Here is a 16,945-nt window from a genome sequence, read left to right on the forward strand (position 1 = left end):
TCTCTTTCAATCTCCCACTTGTACTAAAGCCAATCACTCTGGTATCTAATACCCATCTTGTCTTTATGACGATCAAAGTGACTTTGAGAAAGTGGCTTTGTTAAAGGCTCTGCTATGTTGTTATGTGTGTCAACTCTCTCGACGTTGACATCTCCTCTTTCAACAATCTCCCTAATCAGATGAAAGCGCCGCAGGACATGTTTGGAATTTTTATGAGACCTATGTTCCTTGGCTTGTGCTATTGCTGCGTTGTTATGACAATACAACACAATAGGCTCTTCAACGCTAGGAACAACTCCCAACTCAGAAACAAATTTCCTCATCCAAACGACTTCTTTTACAGCCTCACTTGCAGCTATTCATTCTGCTTCCGCTGTGGAGTCAGCCGTTGTAGACTGTTTGGAACTCTTCTAACTAATCGCACCACCATTCAGAGTAAACACGTACCCTGACATGGATTTGCTATCATCACTTTCTGATTGAAAACTAGAGTCAGTATAACCCTCTATTTTCAACTCAGATTCACCACCAAAAACAAGAAAAATGTCCTTAGTCCTTCGCAAGTACTTAAGGATGTTCTTCACTGCTTTCCAGTGGTCTTCACCTGGATTGGACTGATATCTGCTCGTCACACTAATTGAATAAGCAACATCAGGCCTAGTACACAATATCGCGTACATGATAGATCATATTGCTGAAGCATAAGGAATCTTACTCATACGCTCTCTTTCCTCAGGTGTCTTAGGAGACATCTTTCCGGAAAGGGACACTCCATGGCTCATCGGTATGAGACCTCTTTTGGAGTTTTCCATGCTAAACCTTTTAAGCACTTTCTGGATGTATGTACCCTGGGTAAGACCTATCATTCTTCTAGATCTATCTCTATAGATCTTCATACTGAGAATGTAGGATGCTTCTCCCAAGTCCTTCATGGTGAAGTTCTTCGATAGCCATACTTTGACTGATTGCAGCATCGGTATATCATTTCCTATAAGAAGTATGTCATCCATATACAATACAAGAAATGTTACCGCACTCCCACTAACCTTTTTGTAGACACATGGTTCATCTATATTTTTGATAAAACCAAACTCTTTGATTGTCTCATCAAAATGGATGTTCCATCTACGAGAAGCTTGCTTTAAACCATATATGGTTCGCAGCAGCTTACACACTAGGTGTTCATTTCCCTTGGAAAGAAAACCCTCTGGCTGTGTCATATACACTTCCTCTTCAAGTTCCCCATTGAGGAAGGCTGTTTTCACGTCCATTTGCCAGATCTCATAGTCGTAGTAAGCAGCAATCGCAAGCAAAATCCGAATTGATTTTAACAGGGCTACAGGCGAAAAAGTTTCATCAAAGTCAATCCCTTGCCTTTGTTTGAATCCTTTTGCCACGAGCCTGACCTTATAGGTCTCCACCTGGCCATCTGCTCCAATCTTTCTTTTGTATACCCACTTGCACCCAATAGGCTTAACACCTTCAGGCGCCTCAACCAGAGTCCATACTTGGTTGGTATACATAGATTCCATTTCGGATTTCATGGCACTATGCCATTTCTCTGAGTCGACACTACTCATAGCCTCATTATAGGTCACAGGGTTGTCATCATCAATGATTGACAACTCATTGTCATTCTCAATGACAAGGCCATAATACCTCTCAGGTTGGTGAAACACTCTCCCTGACCTACGAATGGGCTGTTCCACAGAAGGTTGTTCAGTCTGAACAGGTGTTTCCACTTAATCCGTAGTAGTTTGTGCTTCTTGAACTTTATCAAGTTCAATTTTGCTCTCACTGTTTCCTTCAAGGATAAACTGCTGTTCCAAGAAGGTAGCATGTCTGGAGATAAATACCCAATGATCGGTGTAAAAGTAATACCCTAAAGTCTCTTTAGGATATCCCACAAAATTATATTTTACGGATCGAGATTCCAGCTTATCTGGGTCAACTTTCTTGATATAAGCTGGACATCCCCAAATCTTAACATGTTTAAGACTCAGTTTCCTTTCTTTCCATATCTCATATGGAGTTTGAGGAACAAATTTGGAAGGCACCTTATTCAGTAAATATGCCGAGGTTTCCAATGCATAACCCCATAGGAATACTGGAAGATTCGCATAGCTCATCATGGACCGAACCATGTCTAACAAAGTTCGATTTATCCTTTCAGATACCCCATTGAACTGTGGAGTATATGGAGGAGTCCACTGAGAGACTATACCATTTTCTTTGAGATAATCTAGAAACTCTCCATTCAAGTATTCACCACCTCGATCTGATCGAAGAGTTATAATACTATGTTTTGTTTGTTTCTCCACTTCATGCTTATATTCTTTGAACTTTTCAAAGGCTTCAGACTTGTGTTTCATCAAATACACATATCTGAATCTAGATCGATCATCTATGAAAGTAATGAAGTATGAAAATCCACCCATGGCTTGCGTAGACATTGGTCCACATACATCTGTGTGTACCAATCCTAGCAAATCTGCAGCCCTCTCTCCATGTCCACTAAATGGAGATTTGGTCATTTTACCCAATAGACAAGACTCGCATGTAGGATATGATTCAAAATCAAAGGGGTCAAGTAACCCTTCCTTATGCAATGTCCGCAGTCTATTTTCACTAAAATGACCAAGTCTGCAGTGCCACAAGAAAGTGAGATTTTCATCATCCCTTTTTCTTTTATTAGTTTGTTCAATCTGAAGTAAATTATGCTCTACGTCACATACATACAGACCATTATTTAAAGTACCATGTCCATAAAGAACATTATCTCTAAGAATAGAACATTCATTATTCTTAATAATAAATGAAAAACCATCCAAATCCAACATAGGAATAGAAACAATATTCCTCACAATAGAGGGAACGTAATAACAATTATTCAAAATAATAGTCTTGCCCGTAGGCATATGTAAACTAAATGATCCTACAGATATGACGGCAACCCTTGCTCCATTGCCCATACGTATAATCACCTCATCTTCTTCAAGAGTCCTACTTCCCTTTAGTCCCTGCAACGAAATGCAAATATGAAAACCACATGCGGTATCTAATACCCAAGTAGAAATTTGACTTAGTGACATATTAACTTCGATCATGAACATACCTGAGTCAGAAGCGGTAGTCTCACTACCCTTCTTCTTCTTCAATTCTGCAAGGTAAACCTTGCAGTTCCTCTTCCAGTGCCCCACCTTGTTACAGTGAAAGCAAACAACTTTGCTCTTAGGGTCTTCAGCTTTTGGTGGAACCGGCTTTTTCTCACCTACTTTCTTCTTCTTAGAAGGGTTCTTCTTCCTTTTCTTAGGATTGGAACCTTCACCAATTAGAAGAACAGAACTCTTCTTAGGGGGAAAATTTGATTCCGCAGTCTTCAACGTGTTGTGGAGTTCAGGCAGGCTGACATCCAGCTTATTCATGTAAAAGTTCACAACAAACTGCGAGAACGAACTTGGAAGTGATCGCAAGACCAAGTCTTGGCTCAGCTCCCCATCCATGGCAAAACCAAGTTGTCCAAGATGTTTTATCAAATTGATCATCTTAAGTACATGGTCATTCACAGATGATCCCTCAGACATCCTACAACCAAACAACTCCTTCGATATCTCATATCGAGCTGTCCTCCCTGCCACATCTTACAACTCTTGTAGATGCATAAGGATAGTGTGAGCATCCATATGCTTATGCTGCTTCTGTAGCTCAATGTTCATGGAAGCTAGCATGATGCATTGAGCAACATTTGCATCATCTATCCACTTACAATACACAACATGTTCATCATTATGTGCATTGCTAGAAGGTTCAGTAGGCTTAGGTAAGTCAAGCACATATTCCAGCTTCTCAACCCTGAAAACAATTCTCAAGTTTCGAAGCTAGTCAGCAAAATTAGGACCAGTCAACTTGTGAGCATCTAGTATACTCCAGAGTGATAGTGCAGAAGACATAACGTATATAGTAAATCTGTAAATGATGAACACATAACAACACTTAGCAAATATTCAATTTCATTTCAAAACACTATATGAATCGGGTCTTTATTCATAAGTGGCTCCTACTAGTTTATCTAATTTATACAACCCCTAAGTGAAAATTAAGCATTCATAATGCTAGTGGGAATAGGGATCCTACATTCTATCACACAATCTCGGTTGTAGCATGAAACGTCATGTGATGTTCAATAGGCAGACAACTCTTGTCAATTATATCTTATGTTATTCCCTAATAAAACTTTAGCCTCTTGAATAATTGAGTCACGGCTGTAGCACAACAGACTCAATATTCTAAGTCAAGTCTAACCCAACATTTTGTACAATTGAATCAGTCTCCAACGGCCCACGGCTGTAGCACGTAACGACCTTTATATTCTAATTCAATGCACACATCTCTATGTAATAGACAAGTATTTCTTATTTCGAAATCAAAGCCCTCGGCTGTAGCACGAAACGACAATGATTCAAAAATAAGAACTACTTTCTACCATGTTGGAAGTCTTTGACCGACACAAGCCCGTTGTGTCATTGGCCAATTACTACTTGATATTATTTAATTTTAGAGGGATTATATTACGTTATAATCATAATCGTATTATAAAGAGATTCTTCCTTTTAAATTAAATATTTCAAATCAATAATCGATAATCAGATGATTCCCAGATCGGGGGGAGCATTGTCAAGAGGCGTCACTTAATAATCCTTTCTTACAGATAGAAATCTGTTATTGATAGAATCATCCTTTCTCTCAATAGTGAAAATTCATATTCAATTACGTGTTTCATAACACAAGAATCTCATGATTATATTCATAATATTTATATTAAGGTCATGAAATAATTTCACTATACTAGATTGTCTAACATACGCCTTATGTTAATTAAGTTCACCTAAATCTATCATCGCATGATAAGTTAAGCATATATCACATATATAAGCATGAATAAACGTAAAGGTAGGCATGTTAAATCATGTAGCATATTAGTCTAAGCATTATACATCTCTATGTATCACATGAGACATTTAAAAGTAATTAAAACAGTTAAAAACAGTTTTAATACACTACTATTAGCTATAAACAGTCCGAAACAATTTCAGAAAATACAATATAATATACCATTAGATGCGTCTCGAAAAGACGAATTCAACGGCACCAAGCACGCCCCAATCTGACCACCCACGCGCCCTCAAGCGCCCCGAGAAGCCCAGCCACGCGCCGCCACGCGCACACGCGCTGTCAGGCGCGTGTCTAACAGTCATCCACGCGCCCCCACGCGCACACGCGCCCCACGCTCCCTGACAGTTGTGCTGACATCAACACGACGGCATCTGATGACGTCAGCATGACGTCAGCATCAACGCTGACCAGTTGACCGCGCGTGTCTGACACGCGCCACGCGTGACACACGAGCGCGTGAGTCCCACGCGCGCTAGCCAGTCGCGCGGCCCTTTGCCCGTTTCAGACTTCAGCCGATTTTTTTTTTATTTAATCAGCCGTCGCCGCCGCCGTACACTACATTGGAGGTCATGCCTCCATCAACATCAGTACTCCCCCTTATTGATTTCCAGCAGGATATATATATGTACAATAGATTATATATACATATACATATTTAATTACGAATTTAATTAAAATATCTTTAAAAATTCATAATAATTAATCCACACATCAGAAAATTATGAAAAAAATACCCAGATGATCTACAACACTTGTAGAACCCAGATCTACAGTCAAAACAATTATGAGAAACAATTTCTAATCAATCATAATTAATCCATGATATAACTTGCAAAAATCATAATTAATTCATACAAGATCATAAAATTCTGAAATTTTTATCACAGATCTATATGCATACAACCTATGCTCTGATACCATTGTAGGATTTTATACATCACGGAAGCATGGTAAAACAATTTTCTTGATATAAAATCCAAATAAAAGCATACAAATCGTGATGAAATCATATGTGATCATTTCTAACCTTTAAAAGCGATCCAAGAACGACGAGCGGAGATCCCTAGCAGCTGCTCCTCAAGTGTGAAGCACTCCACCGATATCCACCAAGAGATCAATGTGATGGAGGAGGAAGGGGTTGGGACAATTAGAGTTTGCTTAACTTTTTAGGTTGAGGCAAAATTAGGGATTATAATAGTATATTTATAGGCAAAATTTTCAGCTCAAAATTTTCCCATAAAATATTATTATTATTAACCCTTTATTCTTATTAACCATTTAACTAATAATTAAAACACCTTTTAATTATTAATCATTTTTCTAAATACTTTAGAAATAATTCTCCCACTTGATTTAATTTCCAAAAATTAAATTCTTAATTAATAATATTAGGAACTTTTTCTTAATTAAATCATAATCAATTAAATCTTATTTAATCAATTATTAAATTTGCCAATTAATTACTTATTACATAAATAAATAATTATCAACCATTATTAATTAATTCCTCCACCATTAAATAATTCTCTTTTATGGTGTGACCCTGTAGGTTCAATATTAAGCCGGTAGTAGAAATAAATAATAATAAAACTATTTTATCATTATTTATATAAATTCTCTAATTCATTAATATGATTAATTAATTAATCATATTTATTCTACATCGTGAGGGATACTTCTCAGCATATCGCGACTATCCGGATAATACGAATTCACTGCTTAGAATACCAAGAACCCATTCAGTGAATAGTTACCGTACAATCAATTCCTTCTACCCTGCAATGTCACGATTAAATACACGGCATGGAACTTGTGTCAAGCCTATCTTATTTAATCATATGCTTTCCCATTTACTATGCTTAGTTCTAATTAATGTAAATTAGAAACTCCTTTCTAATTTCATTCACTCTGGCCAGAGATTTTTGAACTAGCATAAGTGGATCAGCATTGAACATTCTTTTCCTTCACTGGAAGGAGTAGATCCTTTATTGATCATACACTATCTTCATGTATAAATTCCTATACCCAGTAGAGCCCTTATAATTGTCCCTGGAGACTAAGAACTTAACCTAAGCATATTCTAGTGTACACAAGATGACTATGATGACCTCAAGTCTAAGGATACTTGTACAACTATCACTCTGTGAACAACTGCTGACACGCGAGTGAACTCCAACAGTTGTTCAGCTGTGTGAGTCATGTTCAGTAAACTTATTCTATAATAAGCACCAACATACTAGCTTTAGTGTCACCATATAAATGTCTATGAGAACAGACAACCTTCATAAGGAAGCAAGCACAGTATGTACAGATCTTTGCGGATTATTAATTACCAGTTAGTAATCCTACGACCAGGAACTATTTAAGTTTAGAGTTATCATCTTTTAGGTCTCATTATTATGATCTCATCACAATCCATAAAAAGGTTTACTCTAAACTGTGGTATATCTTATTTAAACACTTAAAATAGATAAAGCCCGCAATAAAAACAAAACAAGTCTTTTAATAATATCGATGAAATCAAAACAGATTACATAAAAGTTATTCCTAAATCCTCATACATGATTGGACTTAGGACACATCTCTTTCATGTTCCTCATCCGTCGGTACTCTCTGCAACTTGAATGACTTCTCGATAAGCCATTCTAGAATTCTCGAATGACTTCTCTATAACATTAAATCTGTGACTTGTAGAGATCTTGACTTAGAGTATTTTTCTCCAAATAGATCTATTCAACTCCAAGATTCTTCAAAATTCTTCCGAGGCATGATCTTCTTGATCTTCTTCCAGATAGAATCCTTAGGCTTGATACTGTTTCAGGAAAAAAGCTCCAGTTTGCTCCTTTGCATTCTTACAGACTTTAAGTGTTACAAGTACAAAATACAAATTAAGATAACAATACAAATTACTCAAGGTTGACAAATTATCTTAGTCTTGTTAAAGTACAGGCATGTCTTTTACAACAATCTCCCCCAATTTGTGAGAATATTCCTTAACACAAATTCATGCCTGTTAACAAGACTAACCCCAAGTTTAAAAAATGATGGAAGATAAAATAAAATATAAAGCTTGATAGAATTACAGCTTGTACAACATAAGGTTCACCAGGTTTAATGGTTACAAGAATCAGGTAAAGACAGTTTTTATATCTGCTTCTTCTCTAAGTTTATCCTTCAAGTGATCAAGAATTTCAAGTTCCTCTATGATGAGTGTTCCACTTAGAGCTTCCACAAGTTTTTGCCTTACTGCCTTAGGGTAACCCTGGTCCAGATACTCTAAGCTGAATCTTGAGAATCCACCAACTTTGATGTTTAGAAATCTACCATCTTTAGAAATTCTGCTCATTCCTTTTGCTTTCAACTCTTCTGATCTTTTTATAAATATATCTATTTCTTCATCATGTCTCCTTCTTTCTTCAGCTTCAGCCTTATCTCTTTTCTTTGTTTCCTCCCTTTCAATCAACCATTCAGCCAAAGATGATCTCCAAGTCCTTGTAATAGTGTCCTTGCCTTTTAACAAACTTAACACTCTCTTAATTTCTGCAGGAGTCAAAGAATCCATTAAAGTTTTGTCTAGAAGAGTGAATGTACCATCCTTAAAATAAACTATAACTTCTCTCAGAGATACAATCCAGATTTTAACAATTTCCTCAGTTGGATGTTGAAAATGGTCTTCATCTGAGGTGCACCAATTTAGAGGTAGAAAGTCAGATTCCTTAAAGCAATTACAGATGGTCCTTTCAGTGAATTCCACTTCCTTTGCATGCTTGACTTTCTTAGGCTTTCTTCCAACAGATTTGAGCTTGAATTTTAGTGAAGGTTTGGCTAAAGGTAGGATTGTCATTTTCTTGAGATTTGTGTGGCTTGAGGTGATTGGAATTTTTAGGAAAGAGTTGGCAGTTTGTCTGTAAAGAAATTTTGGCTTAGATGTTTGGGAAGGTTTGATGTTAGAGATAGTTGATGTTGTGGGTTGAGCTAAGGTTTGAGATGGTTGTATTTGGATTTTTTAGGTTGTTTGAGTTCCTGAATCATCATGAGGTTTTCTGCTCTTCCTCTCCCCTCTTCTCTTCTTCTCTTCATCTTTCTTGTCATCCTCCTTCTTCTTCTCTCCACCCTTGCTATCAGATGGCTTACTAGAGTGACTCAGATTTGAGCCAGAAGGATTCTGATCACTCTTCTTGTGCTCATCATCATCCAAGTCATCATTGTTAAACTGAGTTTTGGGCAAGTTGACTTCTGCATTATCCAGATATCTCCTTAGTAGCTTTATCATTTCCATATCATCATGGTTCTTGTTTTTCTTAGTTTTTAAGCTAGTTTCTAGGATCATGATAAGCTTCTCATTGCTCCTAACACATTATTTAGGGATATTGAAAAATCTAAATTGTTTTGTGGTTGGACAGATGTATGCTATACCCTTGCTTGGCTGCAGATATGCTTCAGGAGAGGCAACTATATGAGCATCTTTCAGTGCAGTTAATTTCTTGGTATCTTCATGAGTTATAACTCTAACTTTGCTGATAAAGATATCTAACTCAGATGCCCTCCTTGAGACAAGGCAATTGAGGGACACCTGCATACATCTGTCTGTCCCTGAGTCATTTGCATTAACCACTATCCTATCTTCCAGAAAGTTGTCCTTGTTGACCTTGATCACTCTTATAAAATTGATTGTCTTATCCAGGGCCATTTAATATGTGAAGTGATTGTTGTTGAGAGAAGCTTTTAAGGCATTGAGTAGTTCTTCAAACTCTCTGCTCAAACTAGGTCCTTCAGCAGACCTAATAAGTCTCTCCTTGTCAAGATCAACTTCTTTAGCTTTCTTTCCAGCACCCTGAACTTGATGTTGAGATGACCTTGATTGTGCCAACCTAGCCTCTATCTCCCCCTTAGTCTTATTGGCAGGCATGAGAAGAGGAGTAGGGATTTCAGGCCTTACTTGTTCAGGAAAAAAAGGTAGTGGTATGTTGAGTTTACCCATGATGGCTCCTAAAGCTATAGAATTCTACATTTGAATATGCTTATGGGAATCCACCAGAGTTTGGATATCTGTTTGTTGGCTCTTGAAAAGAGATGTCAAAGCCTCAACTTGTGCAGTGAGAGAGGAGTTGGAGTCTTGCAATATTGTGACTTGACCCTGTAGAGACTGAATTTGCAGATTTATTAAAGTGGATCCAGGCTGATAAGAGCTGCTAGATGTGCCAAAGTGTTCTTTCATAGCCTCTTTGATCCCTTCCATTAGCAAAGCTGAGGGCTTATATCTGCTCTGGTGAATTTGATCCAGCTGGACCTTGGTCTCATTTGAGTGAGTAATTTGTTTCTGGATCACTTCATGGAGATTAGTGAAGGATAGTTTGAGGTTTTTGACTTCCTTCTCAATAGAGGCAAGATCCATCCTAGCCATTTGCTCAGAAAAATGGTTGAATTTAGAAGAGATCTTCTCTTGAGATGGTATGATCATGTCCATTCTCTCATTCACCAGTTTCCTGATTCTGTCTTTATGGCCAGTGAGTTTGATTTCAAGAGCCTTTCCAAACATATGAAATGCTTTGAGCTGAGCTTTGTATACATCTGTAATGGCATCATAGACAGCTTCTGGACTCAAGTCTTTTGCATTGCTTCCCAGAATAGTAACATACTCTTCTCTTAATCTGGCCAGAACTTGATTCATCTCTAAGACAAAGTCCTCAGACAGCCATGCATCCATATTCCCATCTGGCTCAGCATCATTGACAATTTTCTCTTTTTTCTCCTCAACCTCTTCATTGTAAGCAAGCATGATGGCTTGATAATCTTGGTTGCTCATGTATGAAGTCAGAAGATGCTGTGAGATGTTGGCCAGTCCAGAGATCTGCTCTACTAGTAGATCATCTACAGAAGTTAGTTGAGAGGCAGATTCTTGTAGCCATTGAGAGAGTATGTGAGGTTGTTGAGGTTGAGAGGTGGATGGTTCATCATAAACTCCTGTGACTGAGATCACAGTTTGACTCACAGATTGCTCTGTGATTTTGACAGTGTGTTGTCCTCCACTTATAGTGGGAACCTCCAATTGAATTGGAGGGGATTTGACTGGGTTACTATCATGTACACCGGCCTCAAACCCTTGTGTGTCTTGCAACACACTGGCACTTGAATGTGCTATGCTTTCCTCCCCTATGACAGGATCATGGGCAAGTGTACTCCTAGCTTCAACTGCAGAGGAAATTTCTGCTAGGGTTGTGAGGGGAGTTTTTCCTTCATAAGGAACCTCCAATTGAATTGGAGAGGATTTAGATAGCTCCCCCTCAGGAGTACTATCCTCAAACCTTTCAGTCTGTGAAGACTATTTTCCACATGAAGGTGCATTAGAGGTATCCATGGGGTCTTCAGTAAAGACTGATGAACCCCCATGTTTGTGATGGTGTCATCAAGGTCTCCCCCAACATGTAGCCTCTCATCATCTAAATGAGGTGTCTGGGTGGTGAGCAAAGCATCTTGAGCTAAGTCACTTGATTTTTGGTGCACTTGAGAAATAGATTCAAGTGGAATTGGAATAAAAGAAATATTAGATAGAAGAGATTGTTGCTCAGTTGTGAGTGTTGACAGCTCCCCCTGAATTGATGAGGGAGCTTCAAGGGATGTGCTCTCATAATATGTGGCTTCCTTATTTCTCCTACCATACACTTGAATTGTTTCTTGTGCAGGCTATGCAGACTCACTCATGATTGTTTTTATAACTGTATCCTGTTGGGAGGATGTAGAGGAGGATAGAGTGGTCAGCTCAGTTTGTTTACTTCTTTTGGATCTTTTGACCAGATGTGGTTCTCTTTCAGCTCTCTCCTCACCACTCTCAGTTATCACAGCTAGGTTTATCCCCTTTCTCTTCTTTTTACTGACCTCACCTTTTTGAGAAGACGAGGTAGTTGGTTTCCTAGCTTCTAAAGGTTGTGAAAGAATGGTTGCAGCTTGGGAAGATCCCTGTTGGTGATCCTGTATTTGTACTTCCACAGGTTCAGGAATCATAGCTGTACTAGATTGTGCATTAGATCTCATGTCAGGCATAGAATAAGGTTAAGTCTTAAATCTCTCCAACATAAATGGAGTAATTTTCAGACTTACATTCACCTTATTCTTTGTAGTAAGTGAGCCAAATATTATTTTGGATACTTGCTTAAAGTTGCCTATTTTAGTACTATCTATACCATTCAGTAGGTGTATGTCAACTACTTTATTATTTAAAGTGGGCATAATAAATCTAGGAAAGTGAACTATCTACAAGTTCTTCCAGGATCAGCAGACCAACATTCAGGTGTTTGTTGTGAGCAATTGAATACACCAGCTTTTGCATAACACTTGAGATATTGTCATATCCTATTTTTCTTCAAGTAAAGGCCCTTACTACAGAGTCAAAGATGAATGACCACTCCTTCCTTAGATTGGTTCTGTTTAATCTTGACAGGGTGATTCTCCCATCATAACTGATAAAGTCCATGAACTCAGTCAGCTCATCAGGAGTTGGTACCTCCACCAGGTTCTCAGTTGGCAGCCCCAAAGCTCTATTCACAACTTGGTCATTGAATTCTAATCGTTGGCCTCCAATTATGCATGTCACCACCATAGAAAGAGAGTTGTTGTTAACATCAGTCCTCACTACAGCTGTAGTCCAGAATTCATGCAGCACATCTAGATACAGTACTGGATTTGCAGTCAAGCACCTATAAGATAGGATTCAGACAGCAGCTTCACAAACCCCTTGAAACTATCAGGAGCTTGGTTTGCATCAGTGAAAGCTAGGTAGTTGGTTCCTTTCTCTGGGATAGATGACCTAGCAATATTTTGGGCCATTGTTGATTGATGAGAATGAATGGGTAAGAAAAATTTCTGAGAAGGGATGAAAAATGAGAGAGAAAACGGTTTTCGGATTGAAAGCTAGGTTACTTTAGATCTCGAAATTTGTAAGTAAGAGTATGTATCGAGAAGTCTGGGTATTTATAGTAAAAGTAGATGACTTATCGAGAACTCAAAATAGACATTTGGAGTTTGTCTATTGAGAAGTCATTTTGAGAAGTGAAGTACATGTCGATAAGTCATTTTAAATTACTCTTATAGAGAACTCAAACTTGACTTACCGAAATGTCAAATAAATACCCAGTTTGTCCAAAAAGTGGAATGAACTGATTCTAACTTTTATTTGAATAAATTCAAAATAAAATTAGAATAAATTACCAAAATAATTTATCAATTTAAATTATCTCAGTTTTGAGTTATTGATAAGTCAAAAATTGTACTTGTAGAGAACTCTGTGAATGAACACTACTAGAGAACCCTACAAGGACTTATCGATAAGTCATTTTAAGCCTATCGAGAAGTCACTCGAGAAGTCAGTGAGTTGATTTATTGAGGACTCACTCGAGAAGTCCTAAAATGACTTGTTGAGAAGTCAATTTATACTTATCGAGAACTCAGTTCTCTAAATACTTTTGGTTATTACAATTCTGCCTTGTATCAATTTTACATATTAAGAATGTAAATTATCAACTGAGCAGTTTACTTAGAATTTGAGAAATTACAAGTTAATTTAATTTGAAAAAAACAAATATACAGAGATTTCTGAAATATTTATAATTCATATTTCAGTTAATTTCCAATTTAATCAAATTAATTTTGATTTACTAGAGATTAATCTGCTGCAAAACATTAGCTGAGTTCTTGCCTTAGGATGAAGAATTAAGCAATCCAATTTCACCTACAAATCTAGTGAAAGTTGCTTCATCCAAAGGTTTAGTAAAAATGTCAGCTAATTATTTTTCTGTTGGTACAAAAATGAGCTTAATGCTATATCAGGATACAGGTCTTTGAAAGACAAAATTGACACCTTCCACTGAAACTCCTTTTGTCAACCCTCCATCCAGCAAAATCTGTATCTGTGAGACCTACAGCTCCAAAACTGATTCCCTTGGGATACCATAATCCCAAGTTGAGCTTCCTTCCAGTATCTGAAGATCCTTTTTCTCCCCCTGAGGTTGTGCAATCAAACTCAGGTATATGAGATGAGCTTTCATTTCCATGGTTCTCTTGTTGAGTAGTTTCTTCATTTTCTTAGTCTGACAGACTTCACAAACTTCAACTTGAGAAAGCTCCATCTTAGGCATGTCTCTTACCAACTCCTTTTTGACAAGGTGTTAATTTTCTTGAAAATCAAGTGAGACATATTTTTAAGCCAGAGCTTGTTTATTTCTCCTGATACCTTGGTGTAGAGGCAACAAATACCATCCTTATTTGTTGAGTCAAAATCTTCAACAAACAAGCTTCCTTTCCTTGCTCCTTTTAGAGCAACTTCACCAGTTTTCTTGCTGATAATAGTGCATTCTTCTTGTTGAATAAGACTTGAGACCATTGTCTACAATATGCTAATTCTGAAAAGATTCACTTCAAGATCAGCTGCCAGTGCTACATCATTTAAAGATAACATTTTCAGAACAATTTTGCCATATCCCATTTTGAATCCTTTACTGTTGTCTCCAAAGGTCACCAATGGGCCAGCTTTATCCTAAAACTGTGATAGCAGGGCTTTACCACCAGTCATATGCCTGGAACATCCACTATCTATGATCCATATGACTTTCTTCACTTTCCCTGCACACAATGAGTCTTAAGTGTGTTTGGAAACCCAAGCAGTGTTGGGTAGTTTTTTCTTGGTAACTTGATCAGTAAAAGTAGAATGAGTTGTTTTAGAAGAAACAAAATTCAGTGACTGTTGTGCATGTTTTCCTTCTGATGTGGACTCATTTCTTGATTCTTTAAGGTCTACTCTCAATTTGTGATAACTCTTCATTACCTTCATGTTACAAGGAATGCAGTCAAACTTGTCACAGAATGAATGGAGATCATTTGAATTTGCTTCATTGTATTTGTAAGTTCCTCCAGCTGGCTTGCTAACAACCTTTTTACAAAGGTGAGTTAGATGATTTGAAGAGCCATATTTTTCACACTTCTTTCTAGGAACATTTGCAACATAAGAAAAATTATTGCTATTGTTTATCCCTATTTTCCCATTTCTATTTTTCTTTCTCTTTCTTGCATCTACAGTTTTGGTTTCTTGAACTGGAGTCTTGGGACTTTATTTGTTCATGAGCTTCTCTTCAGTATTGGAAGACTGAACTGATTCTCCAGTTTTCTTCTCTTTATCTTCATCAATAATTTCTTGCTTGATAATCAATTCTTCTTCAGTGAAGTCGACTACAAATGCTTTGAATATAGGTGCATTAACCTCTTTCAAAAAGGTTGGAGCATTCTCAGTCTTCTTTGCTTTCCCTTTCTCACCTACAGTTTTCTTTTGTCATTCATGTCGTCATAGTCAAGGCCAATAGCAATGTTTGCACATGGCTTATTCTTCTCATGATACCGTCCGACCAGTTCAAATGCATTTTTGAAAGATTTCAACTTTACTTCATTCTTTTCTAAGTTCTCCCTTAACACTGCTTCAATTTCATTTGCACACTTGAGCTTGTTCTTGTGATAAGCATTTTCTTGTCTTAAAGCTTCAAGCTCAACCAGCAACAATTCAATTTCTTGCTTCTCACTCTCGAGCTTCTTATTTATCTTTGTTAATCTGCTAACTTCTTCATTAGCAGCAACCATGCTTGTGTGAATGTGAAACATTTTTGTGCTCATCTTTTCAACAGTTTCCTTGTATTGATTCACATTTAAATCAGTAGTGGTAAGAGTTGGTGTCTGTGCTTTTGATGAGGATGATTCACCTTGCTCCAAAGCCATTAGAGCATAGTTTCCAACTTCCTCATCTTCATCATTATCTGAATCATCCCAACTCTTTCCCTCAGCAATGTAAGCTTTGCTCTGTTGCTTTTTCAGAAGAGCTTCATACTTTGCTTCCAGTTCAAGATAAGCTTTGTCTTTCTTTTCCTTCTTGGGTTTCCTACATTCTGTAGCAAAGTGACCTACTTCATCACAATTGAAGCACCTTATATTAGATCTGTCAACATATCTAGTTTTGTAACCACTCTTTCTATCAGAAGTGTAATTCCCTTTCTCTTTCCAGCTGTTGTCTTTGTTGAAGGATTATCCTTTACTCCTGAGGTACCTTGGCTTCTTTAATCTAATGTTAGAGAATTTTCTAGCTAAATAGGCCATAGACTGATATAGCTCATCCAGTTCTTCAAGAGTGTAGTTGTATATCATTTGTTCTTTGCTCACTTGTTGAGGCAACTGGGATATGAGACCTCGGTTCATCATTAGATGTTTGACCTTCATTCACTATTAAAGCACTTGTGCCATCTACAACATGTCCTTGGCCAGATCTCAACGATTGCCTTTGAATCATCTCTAGTTCATATGTTTTGAGAATTCCATATAGAACTTCCAGAGTTATTCTGCTCAAGTCTCTCCCTTCCCTGATTGCTGAGATTTTCTGTTCTAAATGATCAGGAAGAGTAAGCAAGAACTTTAGATTCACCTCTTCAGCTTTATAGTATTTGTCATGAAGCTTCAAGTCATTTATCAGCTTATTGAATCTTTCAAACACATCAGTAATGCTTTCCTTAGGCTTAGCCATGAAACCCTCATACTGTGAAATCAGTATCCTTTTTTGATTAGATCTAACCTCCTCAGTTCCTTCACAGAGTATTTCAATCTTCTCCCATATTTGCTTGGCAGTGTCATATTTAACAATATTGTTGTACATCACATTGTCAAGTGACTCAATCAATATCAATTGCAAGCTGCTATCTAGGGAGACTTTCTCCTTTTCAGGGTCAGAATACTCAGTTGGATCTTTAGGAGCATAATGAGCTGGTAAGACCATGTCTCAATCTGTAGATTCTTCAACTCTTACCATAGGAATGCAGGGTCCATTCTTGAGGATCTGAATGTAGAGTGGATTGGCCATCTTGATAAACAACATCATTTCTTTTTCCAAAGAGTGTAGTTAGCTTTGTCAAAGGCAGGAATTTTGATGCTACTGATTTTCTATGTATTAATTCTTCCAAGATCTTGA

Source organism: Apium graveolens, chromosome 9 (genome assembly GCF_009905375.1).
Source record: "Apium graveolens cultivar Ventura chromosome 9, ASM990537v1, whole genome shotgun sequence".
NCBI lineage: Eukaryota > Viridiplantae > Streptophyta > Magnoliopsida > Apiales > Apiaceae > Apium > Apium graveolens.